At 46.9% G+C, this 8,686-nt stretch overlaps 1 pseudogene; it reads left to right on the plus strand.

Annotated features, from left to right (window-relative positions):
* The first annotated feature begins 23 nt into the window (after positions 1-23).
* LOC119391719 (uncharacterized) lies at positions 24-913 on the plus strand (annotated as a pseudogene).
* The last annotated feature ends 7,773 nt before the right edge of the window (positions 914-8,686 follow it).

An 8,686-nucleotide genomic window follows, 5' to 3' on the forward strand; every position in this document is an offset into this window, starting at 1 on the left:
TGATGTCTTTCCCGACAGAGTATATGCATTTGGTCTGCCTGGGTGTGATGCGGCGGATGCTCAGAAACTGGGTGAGCAGAGGCCAGGGTCCTAGGGCAAGCAGGTTGGGCAGATTTGAGCGCTGCAAACTTAACGATTGTTTGCTAGAATGTGCAAATGCCCTTTCCCAGCTGCTTCCAAAGAAAGCCAAGGGGAACAGAAGAACTGGACCGCTGGAAGGCATCAGAATTCCGTACATCCTTCTCTACGTGGGGCCTGTGGTACTTAAATCTGTGCTTTCCAGCGTCACAGTACCAGCACTTTCTGTTGTTCCACGTGGCAATCAGAATACTGGTTTCTCCACAATTACCATCTGGAATACAACCAGTTTGCCCGTGACCTGCTGCGATACTTTGTTCAGGAATTTGGCAAACTGTATGGCAGTAAGCAGCTCGTGTACAACGTGCACACCCTCAGCCATCTTGCGGAACAGTGCTTGGTCCATGGGCCCCTTGATGAATTCAGCGCCTTCACTTTTGAGAACCACTTGGGGAAAATGAAGAAGCTGCTGCGCTCCTCTAACAAGCCACTCGCTCAACTCAGCAGGAGGCTGTCAGAGATGAGGCATCTGACTCCGAATGCACAGAAGCAAGGGCCCTGTCAACTAAAAGCAGGAGACTATCTTTTGCTGGATGATGGACCGGCTGTTGTGTTGGAGGTGAATGACAGCAGTTTTAAAGCCGCAGCCCTACGAAATCCAAGGGGCTTTTACAAAGTACCACTCCAGTCATCCTGGCTTTGCATATATAAATGTGATGCCGCTAGTGGTGATGTGAAAACTTGGCGGCTTGAAGACCTTCGTGGCAAAACACAGTGCCTTAAACTGAGGCGCAAGCGCAACTACATGGTTTTCCCTCTGTTGCACCTGCACTGAGAAGCTGCAACCATCCATTTTGAAGCAAAGTGAATTTCTTGGTTGACAGATCATGCAACATTATGAGAAGGTTATTGCAGTGCACAGAGAAAAAATGTCTACGCCTGCGCATTACCTAGACATCTCCCACAGGTGATTCTGTGAGGATTTTAGAGCTATTTAGCAAACCATCACTTGTATCTCGTATTACGAAACTATCATCATATACGGTATGTGCCACGAAAATTGGGTAAATGCCACTACTCACCACTGGTCCACTAAAAATGAAGAAGGCAACAGTTCACCCGAAAAATGGCTGCAAATGAACTCGTGCCTAACCATATGCAGTCGGGGCGTCTGCGCAAGCAGGCGTTTGGTGTGTAGCGACACCACGGACCCGAGCTAACGGGGGGGTTTCGACCCCCTCCCACGCCTAGCCGTGCGTGGCTTTGCCGTGTCCGGGGAAAAGGGGATCCTGGGGGTTGAGCCGACGCCGGGTGATTGGACCTTTAAGGCCCCCCGGCAGACGCAACACACCCCTTTGGCCCCAGCTTCACGTGGTCAGCCCCTGGGCTGAACCACCCAGGGGAAATCGGCAGTCGCCTTTTCCTGTCTCTCTCTTCCCTGATCTTCGTCTTTCTCTCCCACTTTTATTCTTTACTGTCCACTCCTCTTTTCCATTTACTTCCGTTTTTCCTGGCGGCAAGGGTTAACCTTGTGTAGTTACTCCCCCTTGAGTAGTTATATTTGGTTATAGTGGCACTGTACGGCTGGCGTCTGTAGCCTTAACGTCTAAGTGCTTCAGCGTCCCCTAGTTGGACTACATGGTGGGTGGCCGCCATTGCTGCCGAAACAAACAAAACTATCATGGGAACACCTTCATTTCCCCGCCTACTTGATCGTCTTCCTCACAAGAGGGTACGCACCGAAGAATTAACACACTTCAACCAACCGAGACATTCCTATCCGAAATTCCACGTAATTCATAGTGAAACGCCAGACAAACAAGCAAGATCCATTTCCCCATTTGTTGTGGCAAAGTCTCTGACCGAAGTCTTTGGGCCAGGCTACAAGGTAACTAAGATGGCTAGCGGTGACCTTCTGCTTGAGCTACCTGAAAAACGCCACTACGAAAAACTTGGCAGTCTCGCAACATTTGGCAACATTCCAGTTTCTGTTACACCTCATCGATCAATGAATACCACACGCGGAGTGGTCTCAGAGGCAGACCTCCTTGAATTGTCCGAACGAGAACTCCTAGAAGGATGGAAAGAGCAAAATGTCATTGAAGTGAAACGAATCATCATCAGACGCGATAACAAAGAATTGCCGATCAAGCACCTCATATTAACTTTTGCATCTAGCGTGCTGACTGCAACGATCGAAACAGGCTACATTAAACTGGCTGTTCCTCCGTACATCCCCAATCCTAGGCGATGCTACAAATGCCAGCGATTTGGCCACGGGTCGCAGAGCTGCTGTGGTCAAGAAACTTGCGCAAGATGTGGAGGCCAAGGCCACTCCTCTGATAACTGTACAATCACACCTCACTGCGTCAATTGTGACGGCGATCACGCAGCCTACTCGCGTTCCTGCCCCTACTGGAAAAAAGAAACCCTCAAAGTGAAAGAAAACATTTCCTTCAAAGAAGCCCGTAAAAGATGTACACCTTTTCACACTACACCCTACGCTGATGCGGCGCGCCGGGGGCCACGTCGCACCGGCCCCCGCCACTCCTTCGGCCTGCGCAGAGCGAGCCGTCGGCTGTGGCGCCTGCCCCCTTGGTGGCAGTAGCTCAGTCTACGCCGCCAACTCGCGAACAGGGACCGGCGACTTCAGGGTCGTCGGGTCTCAAGGCCTCGTCTCACCAGGCCAGGCCCGAAACCCGACCTGCCAGCTCGCGCGTGCGGCCATCCAGTGCCTCGCAAGAGGCAATGGACACCACTTTGGCACCCTTGGTGCCAAAGGATCGGCGTAGCTCCCTGGAGCGCGCTAAGAAAACTAAAAAGCCGATAAGGGGGCCCGACGACGGCCCTGCTGCTTGAGTTTCAACTTTCCGCCTAAACAACAGCCACCCCCTTTTTCGTACACACAGCACTACTTTTAGTTTCATCATGAACACGCAAATTATCCAATGAAACGTGAGGGGCCTTCTCAGGAACCTCGACGATGTTCAGGAACTTCTCCACGAACACACACCAAAGGTGCTGTGTGTACAGGAAACACACTTAAAACCAATACATACTAACTTTCTCCGACAGTACAACACCTTCCGCAAAGATCGCCATGATGCTCTCGCATCCTCTGGCGGCGTTGCTATAATATTAGATAGAAACGTAGCGTGTCAGGCTCTGCAGCTGCAAACGCCCCTGGAAGCAGTGGCCGTTCGCGCTGTTCTTTTCAACAAGCTCATAACTATTTGCTCACTCTATATACCCCCACACTACCAGTTACACAAACATGAATTTCAGGCATTTATTGATGAATTGCCAGAACCATACCTTCTCCTTGGCGATTTCAATGCACACAGCAGCCTGTGGGGGGACTCTCGCAAGGATGCGCGAGGCCATCTGATTGAGCAGTTTTTGTTTTCCGCTGGTGCATGCCTACTGAATAAGAAGGAGCCTACATTTTTGAGCCTTGCAAATAAAAGTTGTTTATCTATAGATCTTAGCATTGTTTCACGCACCCTTTTACTTGATTTTAACTGGGACGTCATTAAAAACCCCTACGGCAGCGACCATTTTCCTATACTGTTAAGCACGCCAGAAGAAAACGAATCACCGCCACAGGCTCCCCAGTGGAAGGCTGATGCAGCTGATTGGGAGAAGTTTGGAACCCTCACCCGTATCTCGTGGGCTGAAATTTCATCCTTAGAAATTGGTGCTGCTGTTCAGCTTTTACCGCTGTTATTATTGACGCCGCCTCAAAATCTATTCCTCAATCAAGTGGTATTGCCTCCAAACGTCGTGCCCCATGGTGGAACGACGACTGCCGGAACGCTCGCAAAAAGCAAAATAAAGCGTGGGGGTTACTGCGCGACTCCCCCACCGCCGAGAACCTTATCAATTTTAAGCAAATCAAGTCCCAAGGCCGGCGAACACGCCGACAGGCAAGAAGAGAGAGCTGGCACAAGTTTTTATCAGGTATTAATTCCTATACAGACGAGGCTAAGGCCTGGAGCAGAGTAAATAGGATAAGAGGCCGAAAAACACATTCTCTTCCGTTAGTAAATACAGAGGGCAACAGCCTAGAAGACCAGGCCAACTTTTTGGGCGCACATTTTGAAAGTGTATCCAGCTCTACACATTACTCCGACACGTTCAAACGACACAATACAGCTATAGAAAGACAAAAATTAGAAAGAGAATGTGCGAAAAACGAGGCATTCAACGAACCATTCAATTCCGCTGAGCTGCAAGCAGCGCTTAACTGCTGCAACGAATCTGCCCCAGGCTCTGACCGTGTTATATACCAAATGCTGAAGCACCTACCCTATGAAACACAGAGAACCCTCCTCTGCCTGTATAACGCTGTATGGACTTCCGGCGAGATTCCCTCCGCCTGGAAAGAGGCCATTGTAATCCCTATCCTCAAACAGGGAAAGGATCCATCTAGCATTTCCAGTTACAGGCCTATAGCATTAACAAGTTGCCTTTGCAAAGTATTTGAGAAAATGATAAACTGCCGCTTACTACATTTCCTAGAATCAAACAAAATTCTTGACCCATATCAGTGCGGTTTTCGAGAGGGCCGATCCACCACTGACCATCTTGTACGTTTTGAGGCACAAATTCGCGAAGCCTTTGTCCACAAACAATTCCTCCTGTCTGTATTCCTAGATATGGAAAAGGCGTATGACACCACATGGCGATTTGGAATACTTAGGGATCTGTCGCACTTAGGCATACGTGGCCGCATGTTAAATATATAATCGAAAGTTATCTGACAAACCGCACATTCCGTGTTCGGGTTGGAAATGCTCTGTCACGATCCTTCGTGCAGGAAACCGGAGTGCCACAAGGTGGTGTACTCAGCTGTACGCTTTTCATTATAAAAATGAACTCGTTGCATCTTTGCATCCCACGAACTATGTTCTATTGCACATATGTTGATGACATCCAAATAGCGTTCAAATCGTGCAATCTCGCAATCTGTGAGCGGCAGGTCCAGCTCGGACTAAACAAGGTGTCCCAGTGGGCAGATAACAACGGGTTCAGGTTAAACCCACAAAAGAGCACCTGTGTTCTCTTCTCTAGAAAGAAAGGCGTCCATCCAAATCCAGAAATTCACATGCATGGCCAGCGGTTGCCAGTAGAGGTGGAGCATAAGTTTCTAGGGGTAATTCTGGACTCTAAACTCACCTTCATATCACACATTAAGTATACAAAGGACAAGTGCATGAAGACTATGAATATCCTAAAACTGCTGTCACGTACCTCCTGGGGCAGTGACAGGAAATGCCTGATGAACCTGTATAAAAGCCTCATTAGAACACGCCTAGATTACGGTGCCGTTGTCTATCAGTCTGCGACACCAAGCGCCTTGAAGATGCTTGACCCTGTCCACCATTTAGGCATTCGCCTTTCTACGGGCGCTTTTCGCACGAGCCCCGTGGAAAGCCTCTACGCTGAATCGAACGAGTGGTCGCTCCACCTGCAGAGATCCTACATGTCCTTCACATATTTTTTAAAGGTGAACGCAAACAATGAACACCCCTCATACTCAACTGTCAATGACCTATCCAGTTCAGCCTTCTTTAACAATCGTCCTACGCTGAGACAGCCCTACTCACTTCGTGTGAGAGGCCTAGCTGAGGAAATGGATATTCCACTTTTTGAACACCACGTGATTGCTCCTGCTGCACAGCTACCGCCGTGGCAGTGGCAGCTTATACACTGTGATTTGTCTTTTGTAGAAGTCACGAAACGTGCCCCTGCTGCACACATTCACATGCATTTCCGTGAGCTACAGCACAAATACAATTATCCTGAATTCCTTACAGATGCTTCAGGGTGATTCCACGTAAGATCGAACAAACGATGGCTCGTCGACGTCTCATATTTATTTCAAAATTTTTATATATTATTGCCTGATGAGTGGAAAGAAGAGATCCGCAATTTGTTTTGCCGCCAAATTTTTTTTCGAACCACAGGAAATCAATAATGACGAAGAGGTGGAGTGGACCGCTCATCCGCTCTCCTGTTTTGGCCAACTTTCGTTATGAATTGCACAAAATATATTAAAAGTTAGGTAGCTGAAATTTATTTACCTAAATATATGCATGTTTTTGCTTCTGCTCAGGTATTTTTAGTTTTTGTGTGTAGTGTAGATGTTTTTATAAAAAACCTCAAAAATGGCCCAATCGGCAAAATTTTCTTTATTTTGAAGGTCTTTATCTCAAACAAGCCTTGTAGCAGAGGTACAAAAATTCCGCATTACGTTCTTCGCATGGCTATCTACCAAACCGCCAAATCTTGTACTTATATAGCTTTTCAGTAAAGAGATATGATCGGGCTAAGTTCAGGAAAACACCGAACAATGAAAACTTCTGACGACAATTAAAAAAAAAACCCATTTTTTAAATTTCTTAAACTTTGTCCACTTATTCTCCTCCACATCAGCTTTCACAATCATTAAAAACATGTTGCATAATGTCGTTGCACTAATAGTTACGGCCCCTCCAATGAGAGCCTTAGGCAAGGATGGGCAATTCCGACTTCTTGCCCAGAAAGTGTATAAAATGCAGGCAGGATTGAATTTCTTTTTATTAAAAGGTCAGCAGGTACCTAAAAAGGTGTCGCCGGCACTGAAGACGTTAATTTTGAAATTATTTGGTCACTGCAGCGGCCACGAGCGCGGGGCTACCAAGCAGGCGCGCGCGCACCCGAGATGCTCGTTTTAAGAGACGGCGCAGTGAGAGCTCGTTCTCGCGTCCTCAGACCGACTGAGTTCGAAACAGCAACACCTCTCGGGTGACTCGGGTTACAAGACCGTTCTTCGAGGGAGAGGGCCACAGTGCTGCTTGAGCAACGGTTTCTCGTCAAAAATCTGATGTCCAAGATAAGGGAGGCCGTTCACTACATACCCACTCGCTTTTCGCCAGTCAAGCCAAGTTCAACCTCGTTACAGCCAAGTTCTGCCTAAGTACAGTAATAAGTAAGCAAGAGACCGATCAGCTTGACAGTGTATCGAGCTATGCGTCGCTTAGTGCAAGCTTTGAGCCATATTTTTTTGCAATTTTGTATCTGTTGATTTACAGCAAGTGCAACATGTCTTTCAAACTCAAGCTCTGTAGCCGCTAGTCCACCATAACGCAGGCTGAACCTCTTCCTTTGCATCACTCCCCTCAACATTCACCCACAACGTTGACAGCACCTGCCAGTCAGATCACTGAAGTGCTCTCTCACTATGCCACAATTACCATGTGCACCCCTTTTTGAAGCAAGAGGATGCAGGATCACTGACAAATGATTCTAGTCACAAGCCTACTTGGTGTCAACAACAGCCTCGCAAAGCCAAACCATTGCAGTGATGATCAGCCTAGCGGCCACCTACCAATAATGAGCCGCCACACGCTGCAAACCTGTTTCCACTGGCGCGTCTCCCCGACAACTCACCCACCACCTTTGACAGCACACTGTACATGCCGAGCCACAACTGTGGTGCTCCAACACTCGATTCAGTGGGGATAGTTGGAGGGGTACTTGACATCACTCATGTGTTAAATTCCAAATTGTGTTTTGGAAGGACTGTTTCTGCCATCATACAGCCTACAAGGACAATTTCAACGGCACTATAACTTCATTGCGATGCCAAACGAGTCAAGCCACCCATGTTGTCGTGTTTGTGTCTCTCTTTTGTGTGTGGTTTTTAGTAGCGGCAGAATGTCATTCAGTGAGTCAAGTCAAGGTGTTAGATGCTGTGAATGTTCATGATCAAGCAACTTTTTTTTGTGGAGAAGTCCAGTTGTTTTCAACTAATTTTGTGACCTCTGGTGCTGGCCTTCTCGCTACCTGCAAGCTTTCCATGATGTTCATGTGCACACTGGTTGAAATTTAAGCCTTTTAACTGTCACCAGGATATTAGCTAATGCTATGTGTTCCTTGATCTTCTTTGCCTGTTTTCTATCTCCATGTTACACCTCTTTTTTATTGCAATGTACACTGCATGGTCTTTGATTGCGAGTTTTTTTGTTATTCTCCAAGTTTGTGCAGTGTGTGTTAGTACTGTGTTAGAATGCAGTAGTGGTATACTTTTCACTTTAAGGATAGCGGCAAGTTTTTTGTCATGATTATGTAATGTTTGCTGCGAGTGCTCGAGCACATTTTTGTTCTTTGCTGAATTTTCATTTCACGTGTATGCACCCATCTTAGTAATTGTTCTATATATGCAATTTAAGCTTGTACTCATTCTAAAGGCTGGCTGCTAATTTTAAACCCATTATCTTTAACTAGGATATTGAGCTTTTATGAGCTTAGTCTTTATAGACGATTTATTTTTAGTCCTACTTCAATTACTCCGGTACTTTCTTGGTATAGATCATCAGTATTAGTTGCAGTTAGTTCCCATCATTGCTGAAAAGCATGATGCCCGTAAACAGCAGGTATTCCCCCAGGTATTCTCCATAAATTCCTCATTAGTTCCTCTTTGTTCCCAATCCGGGTGTTCAAACAGTCTTTGGAGGCATGTAGTAAAGAACACATTCCTTGTTTTTACCAAAAATGTTTCGCTCTTCATGTGCAGAAGCAGCTGTAGAATCATTGTAGATGATAGTTATTGTCTTGGGTACTC

The sequence above is a fragment of the Rhipicephalus sanguineus genome, chromosome 4 (assembly GCF_013339695.2).
Source record: "Rhipicephalus sanguineus isolate Rsan-2018 chromosome 4, BIME_Rsan_1.4, whole genome shotgun sequence".
Taxonomy (NCBI): Eukaryota; Metazoa; Arthropoda; class Arachnida; order Ixodida; family Ixodidae; genus Rhipicephalus; species Rhipicephalus sanguineus.